Source organism: Sylvia atricapilla, chromosome 12 (genome assembly GCF_009819655.1).
Source record: "Sylvia atricapilla isolate bSylAtr1 chromosome 12, bSylAtr1.pri, whole genome shotgun sequence".
Taxonomy (NCBI): domain Eukaryota; kingdom Metazoa; phylum Chordata; class Aves; order Passeriformes; family Sylviidae; genus Sylvia; species Sylvia atricapilla.
The window spans coordinates 7,276,878-7,291,304 of NC_089151.1; the positions used below are offsets into that span (position 1 = coordinate 7,276,878).

At 43.7% G+C, this 14,427-nt stretch overlaps 1 protein-coding gene across 1 annotated transcript in view; it reads left to right on the forward strand.

Moving 5' to 3' along the window:
• PSKH1 (protein serine kinase H1) overlaps positions 1-14,427 on the forward strand; it is a 30,487-nt gene that overhangs the window by 3,940 nt on the left and 12,120 nt on the right. The window lies entirely within an intron of this gene.

Here is a 14,427-nt window from a genome sequence, read left to right on the forward strand (position 1 = left end):
CTGGGATGCCTGTGGATTTCTAGCTGGGGGGACCTTGGCTGTGGTAAGCTGCTGTTAGAGGCTTTGCAGTTGAAACTTGTGCCAGGGTGTTTGAAATGTGGCACGTGTATCAATAGTCTGATTTCTGACACAAATCCAAGTCTAGTATGGAAAATAGCTTTCCTGAAAGACAGGGTTATGGCAGGCAAGGGGCACTTGCTTCTTCCATCTGAAAATGGGATTATTTCAGAAATTGTTCTGCATTGCTTCCTGAGCTTGGAATGTGAGAAAATGGAGGATTGAAGGATAGCTGTCGTAGTTAAGTATGGAAAGAAGAGTCTTCGGGGATAATTTTTAGACGTTCTGTAAATGATAATGAGGCCTGAAGGTGCTTCTTGCTCTTCAGAAGAAAAAGTTTGAAGTTAAACACTTCCAAATAACATCCTCACACTTCTGATCAAAACCCAGTTGATATTAGGAATGAGTGTTGCTATTGTCATGTCCTTGCCATGCTATGCTATCCCCTTGACTATTGAGTGCAGGTCTGTGTTCTCTGGATGAAAACACAGAGCTGAAAAGCATGTGTAGAAAGGCAGTGTGAATAACCAAAGGCATGGCCTGGCTTCTGTTTGAAGAATGAGGGAACAATCTGCAGAGAGTGAATTGAGTGTTTTGAAGATTCCCTGGGGTAATTTACTTTGATGTCCACTGGTCCTTGTGCCAGAATGGACTGGTTTTGAGAAATATTGTAAATTGCAGATAGGCCGTGGAGACTTGTTGGTTGTACATGCAGAGGTAGCACATGTGCCACAGAGAAAGCATTAAACTCTCTGTTTTCAAAGTGTCAGTACACAAGCCTGAGGCATTTTACTTGTTATGCCACCACAAATTGCACATTTTAGGAGGCTGTTACGGATACTGAGTGTGACATGAGTGGTTTTTTTTTGGGAAGCTGTCGATGCTTTACTGCTTGGAAAGCAAATATATGTCAGCCACCGGCCTGGATGCCTTCTGTTCCTCTAAAGCCAGGGAAAATGGATGCTGTAATTTACTAGTGTAATTAAGCCTATGGCCCTAAATTGCACAGTGCTTGACTGTAGGCAGGTATTGGCAGGAGATGCAGTAAAGAGGCTGCTCATTTTGTGAGTAAATTCTAGGAGGAAACAAAGTGAGCCGGAGGTTTAAAGGTGTCTGCTGTGTTTCCCACAGTCTTGCCAGCACTCTTAAAGCCATCTTCTGGGTTTTTAAATGCTTCTGAGTTTTTGATGTTCACAGACAATGGTTCTTTTTTTGTGTTACACTGGAAGAAGTGGGAAAATGTCAGAAATGAGGTTATTGATAAGTTTATCAGATTAATGGGAATGGTAGGAGCTCTAAGTCCTGGTTTCTTTGGAGTAGGAGTGGGCAGAATACTCGAGTGCATTGCCAAAAGCATCTGTCTTGGATGGATGCAGGGGCAGAGGTTTCATGGGAACAACTGCTTTTCTTCTCTGTAATTTGAAAGTTGAGGCTCTGAAATAGAAGAGGAAATGTTGAAAGCCTGTGAACTACAAGTGCCCAGAGCTGACAGCTTGAGCTGTGTGGCTCAGACAAGTTCCATGGGGAAAGGAGGGAGCTGTCTTCAAGCTGAACCATGGCAGGCAGCAGCAGTGCCCTCAGTCTCGGTGCAGAGTCCTGCTGTTTGAAATGTCTGACCCCAAAACCTGGTCAGAGAGGACAAAGCCGTATTGAAAGAGGAACAAAAGCCAAGATGCACGCTGACCTGAGAAGCAGCTCCATTTTCTTGGAAAAACAAGTGGTCTCAAGTCCAGCTAATGTAATTGCTTTCTGACTGAGACCCTCGTACCCTGGCGCCTGTTCCTGGAGTGTGAGGTCTGTTTGAAGAGGCCATTAGCAGATCAATAGGAGAGGTCTCCCACAATAGGTTATTCAGGTACTGCTGACATCACTGCTCTGATTATCTCTTGTATCTCCTTCTATACTTTTTGAACTGCTTCGAGTAATGGCTAGGATGAGGAAGGAAGGACAGTTGGCTTTGTAACTTGGTGTGCTTTTTTTCCTGAGCATCCTGAGCAAGGGTTAGGTGAGCTGTTGACATTGCATTGAATGTAGCCTGCTGCAAAATCATTCTTTTTAGCTTGTTTTGTTAGAACTTACTGAAAAGAATGTTTGGACATATTTTAAATTTAATTTTTAATTGAAATCTTGGAGTTAAAGCTGATTTCTGGGATCTCTTTGTAGCTTAAAAAGTTGACTGAGGAATAAAGCTGGAATTCCATTCTTAGTTTCCTTTGAATTTGAAAGTGCAGAATTGAAGATCGAACCATCATTATCCTGCTAGGACAGGCTTGCTCTGGTTCTGTTTCAAAGCTTCTCCTTCTGTTGAATACCAGTACTTTTATGTTGCTTTACACACCTGGGAAATGGATGGAATAAGTGGAAGAGAATGTATGCTATGGTTAAATTGGGAAACTTAGCTAAGGTGTATGGATTGTTCTGAATTTGATATCTGATCTGGGCAAATCGTTTCTCTCATGAGCTGTTCTCCTATTCATAGAACAGAATCAGCTTTGTGTGGTATGCTCACAGTGGGTGAGGCTGGTGTGTGCTGCTGTGGGAACATGTCTTAATCAAATAACCAAAAAAGCTTGTTCTAAATAATGATGCTAGTGGATGCATTGATAGGAGAGACATGCTTGAAGGAAGTTGAGCATTGCAAGTCTGTAATGCTTTTACATTGTGCATCATACAAGGAGCTCTGCAAGGGACTTGGCAGCCTGTAGAGAGATGATCTGGTTTTGAGTGACTTGGATTTTGCAGTGGTTTTTGATAAATATCCTCACCAAAATCTCTTGAAGGAGCTTTGCAGCTGTGTTGTGATAGTGGCCTTTACATGGATCAGCAGTTTGCTGATTTGCACAGATGTGAAATATGTGGTCAGTTTTATAGGGAAGGACAAAAACAGTGAACATTGAAGGATCTGTTCCCTTCTGCCTAAAAGCCAGCAGGAGAAAGTTCCCTAACAAATCTGCACAGTCACAGTACAGATTATTCAGAGAGTGAAAACGAGGGCTGTGGACTTTGGAAGTTTACTTCAGTTAGAAGAGCAACTGGACGAATTCATGGAAGACACATTGATGGAGAGAATGACCAAAGGTCAGAGGAAAAGCCTGACTTGCAACTGTATGAGCATTGCATTCCTACTTTTCTCTCCTTGAACATTCAGTCTTAATGATCTTCTGCCCTAACTTGAAGTTTAAAGCACCAAGTTAAATGCAGGTGTTGAGTAAACTCTGCAGATCCTGTATGGATAGATTCAGGGTGGAAGAATGCCCTTAGTTACAGGAAAACCAAGTTACTCTGGATGAGTAGCATGAATGGTGTTCCCATAACAACAAACTCAGTCTGTGTGAGTAAAAAGATAAACCACTTTCTCCCCAAGCAGTTTTTCCTGCCTGCAGCTGATAGCAGAAGCAGGAAGCACGGAGAGTGCAGGCAATGCCTTAGCAAACAAACTACCTGGGCTACCTGGCAGAAAGCAAGATAAAAATAAAGCCATTCCAAGGCAGCTGATGTGTGCTTACAGGATGAGTTCTTAACCAAGCACGTCTGCAGAGCCTTTCCCAAGTATCCTTGTAATTGTCCTCATTGTGGGGGCTGGTTAAAAGACTGTGGAGGATTTGTAATCCCTCAAATCCCTTGTGACACACAGTGGAGGAGACAGGTGACAGGCTTGTCAAATTTTAGTATTAATTTCCTGCATTTATTCAACGTTTTGAGAGAGAATGTGGTAGAGCTTGAACCCAGACTGCTTCTGACTCAGTTGGGAGCTGGTTGCTGAATCGCCCATCCTGCCCCAGAGGGACTGATCAGTCATTGTATTATGAATTATGATGACTGTGGTTGGATTTCCTATCAAATGACAAACTTAATCTAAAAAAGGCACACAAAAAGAAACTCTAATTATTCTCCATAACCTTCTTCCCCTAAAAGTTGCAGATGGAAATGTACAGTGGCAGCTCAACTTTCTATTCTGCTTACTTGTATTTTACTGTAGAAATTGGTCTCCTGTAAGAGGGAAAAAAAAAGATACTTGCATATCAGAGAAAATCTCTGCATAATCCTTATCACTTTCAGGAGAATTCAGTCAGTATAGGACAGGCAATCTGAAACTTTGGATGAGATTTTGTACATAAGTTTTGCAATGCAGTAAGTTTTGCACTGATGCTGTGGCAGGTCTGGCTGGCTGCCAGTCCTGGAGTGATTCCTGCATGTTTGTACTTTTGGTCACTTAAAATGAATTACATATGCCTATGTAATTTAAAAAAAAGAAAATCAATCTTTTGTTGTTTTGATGATAAAAGTACAACCACTTTATCAAAATATACCTGTTTAGGAAAAAACACAATTATTTCATACTATATTAGCTTTATTTTCTATTTCATACTTAGTTTGCCCCAGAAATCTGTCCAAGTTTTTTTCTGCAGTTCATACCTTTAGTGTTACATATCATTAAGCTTTGTGTAATGTGTTATATGCTAAATTAAATTGACTGAAGGGTAGCAACTGCCATGAAAGAGGGAAAACTCTGGTGATCTTCTTGTAGTACATCTCCTGTTTAAGATGGGCAGTAAGACAGACTGGCTTCCCTGAATTTGGACTGGAGTATGTCTTTGAGAAAACATTCAAAGCTAGTTTAAAATACAGCCAAGAACAAAGAAGCACCACTGCCCTTTAATGCTCCTTTGATCCTACATATTTTTTAATACAGGAGATTAAGTCCCATTATGTACACGAGGCCAGAAAAGCTGGTAGGTGCCCCCCTTTACTGAAGATTTACCTTTGCAAAGTGTAGAGCTGTTCTTTGCTCTAAGAGCAGCTCAGTGCAAAGCCACCTGATTGTTCTGGAAGTTCTCCATTGGCGCAGTGCCTGGGAGGGTCTGGATGCAGCAGGACCCTTCCCTTGTGGGGTCCCCAGAAGGCCACACTGACACGTGGTGTTGCCCTCCGTGGCTGTGCCAAGATGGTCTTTAGACCCATTAGATGCTTTTGCAGGGCAGTCATCACCTTGGCCTCTGATGTCTGTGCCAGGAGAGAGATTTCAAAGCGGCAGGGTGGCCAATTTTCCATTCTTTTCGCTGGAGTTTGAGTGGCCCAAGCTGTTGAATACAGTGTAACAAAGAAAACAGGGACGGGGCAGCTGAAGGCAAGATTTTAAAACACATTTGCAGTACTTATTGGCATGAGCATACAAGTCTCTGGGACCACGTTTCAGCCTTGTTGGGGGAAGAAAGAGCTTTTTACTTAGAGCAGCTGCTGTTTTTTCCTGTGAGCCACATTAGATGGTAGAAGTGTTTTACAATGGTCTTGTTCTTAGAGTAATGCTGGCATTTTTTTTTTCCTTAAAACTAGAGCTGGCTTTCTTTCCTGTGTAGGGAAGAATTGTTTTTTTATATAAATTGTTGAGGCCTTTGCCTGGAAAAAGTAAAAACCCATCAATTTACAGAGGAATGTGCTTTTGCATTTCACATGGCTGTGTGAAAGCAGTGATTTTGAAGTAGAACAACGAGAGTGTTGGCGAGCTGCAGTCGCAGGCTCTGCTGAAAAGGGCACTCTGCTCTCCTTTGAAGAGCTGGAGCACTTGAACAGGATGAAAGCTCCTCTCCAAGCCAGGCACAGAACACTGAGGCCAGCCCAATAAATGGACTTCTCTTGGCTTCTGCTCTTTCTTTTCTTTTAATGCACCAGCTCAGTGGGCGTGAGGATAGGTGTGTTTGTGTTGCTCCATCTCCAAGAGCTGAAGTGTTTGTCCAGATCTCTCTCTCTCTCTGCAGGAAGGGACATCTTTGGAAATGTGATAACCTCAATTAAAACCTGGAAAATCCCCCATCCTCCTGCGTGTGTCAGTGACCATGCTCCTGCAAAAACACAGCATTCTGCATTGGTAAACACTTAATTTTTTTCCTGGTAAGGAAACCAGGAAACCTGGTAAGGAAACACTTTTTCCAGTGAAAGGGCTTTGAAACCAATGCATGCATTTGAAAATCCAGTTCCCCTTGCTCTGGCTGCATCTTGGGATTCTTTTTTAAGGTTGTTTCCTCCAATGGAATTGGTGTCACAAGAACCTTTTCCAAAATCACTCCTTTTGCCTTTTTTGCCTTATGTACTTCAGCCTATGGTGCAACACAGCAGTGAAGAGAACCCCCAGTCCCAGGGCAGGGTAAGCAAGGAGAGGGGTGATCTTTCCCTGCCTCTATCTGCTATTTCCATACTGCTGCAGTCTGCAACAGTCAGTGTTAACAGTTTATACTTCACAGAATCGTGCATGTCATCAGGACAGGGTGGAAACTCTGTCTAAGCCTCAAAGCCTCTAGAAACAAAGCAAGCAGGGAAGGAATCTCCATGGGGAGGAGGAATGTGGGTTTTTTCTCAGTGATTTCATTCACAGCCCTTTTTCCTTAGGGCTGCTGTCCATACCTGCATGTTCAAGGCAGAGTGAGGGACAGCTGCTGAGCATTTTGCTCAAGATTTTTGGGGTGAAAGACTGGGTTTGGGGAAGGGGTGCACAATGTATGGCACGTAATATACAGATGAAGGAAGGCAAGAGCTACATCTGGGGGACAGGGATTTACAATGGTGCTGTGATTTGACATATATTTTCATTCCTTCATCTGGGAGCCCTGTAAAATCCTGTTAATGGTGGAATACTATTTCTGCAGAATTAGGGATGTAGGGATAAAGGGACATTGGTAGGGTAGAAAAAGAACATTAAGCTGCCTCTGTATAGAATACAAATTATTAACAGAAAGGTTTTGGACTATCAGCTACCATTGGTCTTTGACTCCTTTACATTTGCCTAAAAATAGCCTAGGCTGTTTCCTCTTTTACCTTTGGCTGATTGAGTCCTTGGTTTTGCAGCTTTGGCTCAGATGTGTTGTTTCTTCTTATACCTTAGTGGAGGTGTATTTTGAGGCAAGACATGCTATTGCACACTCATTGACTTAGGACCAAGGTTCAGAGAGTGGGAATATGTGTTAATTCTGCACTGGGAAGAGCTGTGACCTGCAGGAAACATGTCCCTAAATACAACAGCTGTCTCCTCCTTCCCTCCCTTGGAAATGGTTCCCTGGGGTTCAGTGTGTATTGGAAGTCTGGCTGCTCCTGGTGGTGGGCTTGAACCAGGTGCAGCCCTTGAGCAGGGTGTGAGCACTTGTCTGCTTCTCTCATTGCTGTGGCACACATGGGAGTTTATCACAGGCTGTGGGGTAAGTGGATTGGAGTAACATCTTGCACTGCTTCAGCTGGATTTCCTGGACCTGCACTGCTGAGGGCTTGAGGCCCCAGATGATTGTATGGACGTGCAACACCAGGACAGCATTGCAACTCTAGGGGCACAGGTAGGACTGGCTGGCACCTTTAAAACATTCTTGAAGTGAGCTTTCAGGGTGGAGCTGTAGAAGTGTTGCACCCTGGAGAAAATTGCAGGATCTTTCTAACACTGTTCTGAGCCCTAGGCTGAGGCTTTGAGGTTTTGCAGATCTGGCACCTGGCTGTAGTTCCAGCTACTGCCCCTACTGCAGATTAAAAGCCACTTTTGTTTAATCAAAACAGAGCTCTGTGGGGAAGGGCTGTGAATATGTACCTTGCTGCAAATCACTTTGTGGCCTGTAATTGACCCTGCCTTAGAGAGAGGCAATTGAACCTGATATATTTGGAACAATCTGATGTTGAAAGGTGTTTCAGATTTCCTCTGACCGGAATTTGGGACTTCCCTAGCATTTGCAGTGTGCTCCTGCCCTGGGATGTGATGAAGGAGGAGTTAAGCAGTGTGCTTGGCATAGGTAGGAAAACAAGGTTTTAATATTACATAGTTGAAATCTCTTTTCAACTGCAAAAACTGTTTTGGGGGATTTCTGTTCATGTTGAGCTGGAGAGCTGAAAAGGTGCTTCCTAAGCCCAGAGGTTTTCTTGGCAGTCTCTTTACCTAATCCCTGAAATCCCTAAATCTGACAAGATTGCAATTGCAAAGTTGAGGCTATAGACAGAGGGAACTGGACGAGTTGTTTGGAGCTGGAAGGGGTGTATGTGCACTGTATGTGCACCCAAGTTCCCTGGTTTGGAGCATGAGCTGCTCCTCCTCTCTCTGATCTCACCACCCTTCTGCTTTGTCCCCCTGTTGCCCCGAGTGAGTGACAAGATAGAAAAACCAGACATGTTTTCCAATATCTTTGTTATTTCAAATGGAAGCTTTTATAGATTTTCCTGAAAACTGAGCTTTTACTAATGCACCAGATTAGTGTTGATTGGTGACATGAGAGCCGTTCACACAAGTCAGGGAGAGGCAGAACATTCTGGAGGTGGCTGTTAAGAGTTACTTGCTGTTCCTGCAGGGTTCCCCAAAGTGCTGGTGTGACCTGTGCCTGGCTGTGTGTCTGCAACTCGTGGACTTCCATAATCATGGTGCTCCCTACACATCAAGTGCTCCAGTGCTTCAGGCACTTCAAGTGATTAACCAAAGAGTCTGGTTTTATATCTCACTAAAGGTAGAACTGAGCTTTCTGATAAAAGTATTTCTGTGTTTCCTACCTTTGTCTGTGACTGAAGAGTAATTTCTAAGAAACTTTTTAACAGTCTGATGACTTTGAGAATGGTTGTGGCTCACATGTGAGAAAAGTTTCTTATTACAGTTGGGATGACTCAGAGGACTTTATATACTGTTTTATCAGTATATATATAGGATTGCCTGGGTTGCAGTTTCTTACCTCTCAACACTTAGTCCTTCATATTTTTTTTTATTTTCTTTTAGCTTTATAAGCTTCAGGAATTCTTCAGGTGGCATTCTTCAGCTACTGTTTTGCTCGAGAGGCTGATCCTGCAAAACTAAGGAAAACTTGACACGTGGCAGAGAATGTAAAATAATTTTGTGGCGAAGTCCTCTTCTTAAGTTATAGGAGTTCCCATACCTCCAGTGTCTGGCACTGGAGCTTGGCAAGGATGGATCTGACATTGGAGAGGTCTTCAGCTATTTTATGAAAGTGTTCCATGGTCTCTGAAAACTCTTTCTGGAAATGAACTGTGAAGCAGGGAAAGCTTGGGGACCAAATCTTGTATTTCCCCAGGCCTGTTGTTTTAAAAGTGGCATTTACTTACTGGTGGCTCATCAACAAAGTGGAACATGGTAGTGATGGTGGTTCTCTAGAAATGGCTGAAAGTCCAGAGGTATTTAGTGGGTTATTGACCAACCCAGGTGGAGGAAGTGCAGGTATGTTCATTATATTTGCAGGTGACATTTTATTGGAAGGGCTGCAAAGGGCATTGAGTTCCAGATAGTCCTGTCAAATTTGAGCAATTCAGTAGCAGGTGTAGTTTTGGGGGTTTTTAAGTAAGAGTCAGTTAGTGCACAAAAATAGGTGAAGAACAGAAAATTAGGAGGTGTTGGCTTCTCAGAAAAGGATCTGTCTGTGAATCACAAACTACTGTGTGAGAGCAGTGTCATACTTGTGGGAAAAGGTGAATGTGTTGAGGTGTATGAACAGAAAGGCAGCGTGTGGTGTGATCTACTGTGTTTAGTGGCTGCTGCAGATGCCAGGCTGAAGCTCTGACATTTGTGGGCAGCAGACTTCAAAAACACCACAGGCCAAGTGGAGAGACTTGACATAAGATCAACAAAAACAATTGTGAGTCAAAAAACCACAGTCTCCGGAAGACTAAAACATTTTTGGCTCTTTGGCCTCGGGAGCGTGTTGTCATAGTAGTTTGCAAATATGTAAAAGGCTGCTTCAAAGAGGAAGAGGAATAATCTCTTTTCCAGATTATGTCAAACGAGAGCCTTAAATGGCACTTAGAAAGATTCACACTGAACTTTTTACAGCACTGGTGTCTCCTGCTCCAAAAAAAATGTTTACCCAGAGGATTTCTGAAGCTGTCTTGCAGAACGAATGAGGCAGTCATCAGTCAGGAGTGATGCATCTGTGCTAGATCCTTGGGGGACCATGGGATGGATTGGATGATACTTGGGTGTCTGTTGCAGCCCTGCCTTTGCCCTGATTTCCCAAGGAAGCAAACTTTGTGGAACTGTGCTGTCTGTCATTCAGTCTTCTGGAATTAACTATTTAAATTCTAAGGTTGATGTCAACCCAGTCTGAGCAATGTGAAGGACTCAAAGTTGCTATGAATTTTATGTCAGTCAGTGGCTCAGTAGGCGAGGGAACTAAAGCACATTCTTCCTGCAGGAGAGGTAATTGAATATAAGTCCAAATTTACTCGAAGCTGATCAGCACATTTATTTCTGAATCATTCATGGTACACTTGACCCTGTTAAGCATGTGGGATGGAGCCTGGGCAGGGATATGTGTTGGAAGGAGGGATGTGCTGCTGCTCTTGAAGGGATCTGACAGTGCTGGCTGGGGGCAGGGTGGAGAAACACTTGAGTAATAGAAACCTTGGTTACAAGAGACCTTTGGAGAGCTCCAATCTCATTCAGCTTGAGACAGGAGTGTTGCCAGCACTAGGTCATGTTGGCTGTGACTTTGTCTTCCTGAGTCTTGAAGGGCTTCAGGGATAAAGATCCTCCACCTCCCCACTGACCTTTTCAAGGGCTGCACCACCCTTCCCCTGGTATTTCCTGATACAGACCTTCCAAGGCACAGCTTCTCCCTCTTGCCCCTTATTTGGACCTGTTGTGTGGCTTTGAAATCCTTGTAACTACTTTTAAATAAATGTAATATGCTATTAGATTGCCCTTAGACTTCTCTTTGTCAGGCTGAACAAGTCCAGTTCCTTTCACCCCTTCTTGATGGCCATGTGTCAGGCACCCCTGGCTGTCTTGGAAGCTCTCACCTGGATCTTCTCCACAGTCTTTTTGAACCTGGGAATGGCTAGGTTCAACAGTAGGTAGTATGATTCCACATAGCAAACTGAAATGTTTTAATCTTTTGGAAGGAGAACAGGGTAGGATTTTAACAGGGAAAAAGATCACGTTGGTATAAGATTATAGCTGCAGAAGTAGGAATGCATTACATTAGGGATTTTTGGTTTGTCCTTTTTCCTTGTTGTGTATGTGCAGTTTAGTGCAGTGTCAATGACATACTTTGTTTTTCAGCAGGATCTCTGTCTCCATCACTGAATAGCTGGGATGCTGAAAGAAATTCAAGAAGAAAATACAGAGAAATGTGTTGGAATGGGATGTAGAACAGTTATCCTGCTCTGAATTCCAACAGAAATGTCCCAAATAGTGCCAGAAAAGACCATTGTAATTGTGGTAAACCTAGTAAGCCTACTTAGAGTGTCTCCTGATGTTTTGTTTACTTTAAAGTGGGTTATATTCACCATGCCTACCCAAAACAGTGCTTTCTGAGAGAAAACAAGGAATGGCATTGGGCCATGCTGGCCTAACTTGGGAAGCACTAAACCTTGTCCTTCAGGAAATGCTCAGATGAAAGAGGCATCATTTCACCTCCTCTGAAACTATGACAGGGTTGGATTCTGGTTAAAACTGAAAGAGTGACTATAAGGAAGAAAGGAGAGACAAGCCAGACAGTGGGGCAGCTGAGGCTTGGACATTGCTGGTGTTTGCAGCACAGCTCCTCATCTTGATCCTTGTGTGTCCCTTCCAGCTCAGGATATCTTACGATTCTGTGATTCATCTATGCACTCGAGGAGGTTAAAGCAGCTGTCCAGAGCAGCAGAGGAGAGCTTGTTCCAGCCGGGGAGCAGGGCAGGGTTGGACTGGCAGCTAAGACTGTCTTAGGATTTACTCCCCCTTGTTCATTCCCTCGTAAGCGCCCAGGGCTTGTGCACCGACAGCTTGGAGCTTGCAGGAGGGGGTTGTGTGTACGTGGGAGGTTATAAGCTTATCTCTTCATCTCCTCACCACTGCACTAATCAGCGTGATGAAAGATATTCTTCCTCCCTGGGGAAGATCTTTCCTCCGCGTCAGGAACCACCATTTCTTAATTAAGCTCTTACTCTGAATTTGTACGTAGAAACATGTATTGACTTTAACTCCAGTTCGCAGCCAATACTCTCTTGAGGTAATAGTTCAGAATGAGAGAACATCATTCAGCTCAAATTTGAATTTTTTGAGAATAAAAGCACTGAAGATGTCAGGATACCCAGATGTTAGGAAGGTATTTTCCAGTTTACTTACTGCAAATACTGCTGTGAGCTGGTGCTATATGAATACCTTTGGAAATTTCCAACTCATTCTTTTTTCATGGCAATCTCCAGCTCAGTATACTTGGTGATCTTGTCTTTTCACCTGCATTCTTCCAAGTCCAGGTCTCTTAACCCTGAGCTTCCTTAATAGACAATTTTTCAGTCAAGGTAGTGGTTAAAGTCCCCTGTGTTCAGCTGTAACTTGCTGACACATTTTTAAGCGATGTAAAGCGATCCAAGCTGAAAAATGGTATTACCCCATTTTAACAGCTATTCCCTAAGCATTGCACTTAGAAGAGCCACTCCTGGCTGGAGAGAAAAGCTTCGTGTTTATTGTTTTTGTAGCTGCTGTAATTTTAGTGCATGATTCCAGCTGAATACTCAGTGCCTGTCCAGGGAAAATGGGCTGGCTATTTCCATTCGAAAAGCTGGGTTATAGAAGTTCACCGCACCAGATGGCTGTGCATACTTATAATGCTCTGGATTATTAAAGGGCTGTTGTATTTTCCTCTTTCATCCTTCCTTTATTCCTCCTCCCCACATCAACAAATTAATGCTGAATGCTTGGGAATCTGCCCTGTGCAGACTTTAGCACATTTCATCTTTTCACTGGACACTTTTTGTTCCAGCTCGTTAGAACTAGTTGGTTTTGATCACCTCGTTGCAATTGTTTAGGGGCTGAACGATGCCTGGGACGGTGCAAAACTGATGTTACTGGAGCCCCAGCACAGCCCTAGGCTGGTTTGCCATGTCATATGTCACAACTGCTGTCCCCAACCTGCTCCTCTGGAGTTGACACTTTTTGCTTTCTGATGTCATGTGGGAATCTCCGAAATTAGACGAAAGTGCTGCATCATACATAAATGGGTAATGCAATTAAGAGAGTTCTTGGGGACCTTCTTAGAATCATTAAGTTTGGAAAAGACCTCTTGGAGCATCAAGTCCAGTTAATTTCCTTCCCAAAACTAACAGCATGTCACTTGTCTGCCACCAGAAACATCAGAATTTTAAGGTGCAACTATTCTGAAAAATGGCAGAAGCTGGGGAGATGTGTCCTGCCTTCAGCACCACGCAGATATATATATATTACATTGAGACATTTTTGTGTAAAGGAGATAAATTTAAGTCATTAACTTGTTTGCAGTGCAGGCTCTGGTGACCACTTTACAGCAGCTCCCATGGCAGGCAGAATAAAATTCAGGGACTCTGCTCTGGTATCTGAAATCTGCTCATTTTGATCAGCAGATCAAAAGAAAGCTGCTCTATCTCTGGAGCATTGGCTCCCACCCCTGCCTAGGTCCATCCAGTTGAGTGAGGAGGTTCACAGCAGTCACACAGGTCAGGGGTTTGTTTCCAACACGTGTTGGGAGCTCTCTGCAGCACTCAGCGGGTCCGTGCTCACATCAGCTGCAGGGGAGAGAGGTGGGTTGGTTGTTCAAACCAGAGAACAACACGTTGTTTGTTCCCCACACGCCGGTGTGGCCGGCGCCTCAATAGCTTTTATGCTGATGTGAATAACAAGCAGGGGTGGTGGAGGGATTTAATCACACAGAGCAGAGTGATGCACGCAATCGCCCAGCCTAAGTGACACTCAGAGGAGGATCTCTTTCTTCTCCTCCTCCTCCTCCAGCCTCGGAGCCTAAGTCTGAATAAAACATAACACACTTGAGAGCTCTTTAAGGCATTGTAAAGGAGGCTGCTTTCCCTTGAGTTTGTTTTCTAGCAGGCCTGGAGTTGCAGATGGGTGAAGCACTGTGTGTTTTATGCAGCTTAGACATCCAGGAGATGCTTTGTAGGGAATGCTAGTACATCCTCAGAAGCAGCAGCTGGCATTCCTGAGGGACCAGAGCAAAGTGTCTCCACCATGGGAGTCTCTCCCATTGTCACTGAGGCTGTAAGACAGGCTGTGGGATGGTTTCATACTTGGTTGAAGTGCTGCTAATTCTGGACTCCTTTCCAGTCGCTCTCTTGGGTTGATGTAGCGACTTCTGCAGCCATCTGGTGAGTCATGCCAAGGAATGGCTGGGTTGAAAAGCCCAGCTGAAAAATTTACAGAAACTCCCCAGTTTGTTTCACTTTGTTTGCACAAAGCAAACTGTCTGTGCTGGCATCATGGGGAGTGCAGCATCAAATAGGAATGATGAGAAATGTGTTCATGTCCTGTGATGTGGAGCGTTGCTGCTAATGGTGATAAGGGCACGATGTGAAATCAGTTCCCTCTGACCAAGTGGATGCATTAAAAACCAGTCTGTTTGTTGGGGCAGGCTTTTTCCCAAGAAATCTATTTTATCT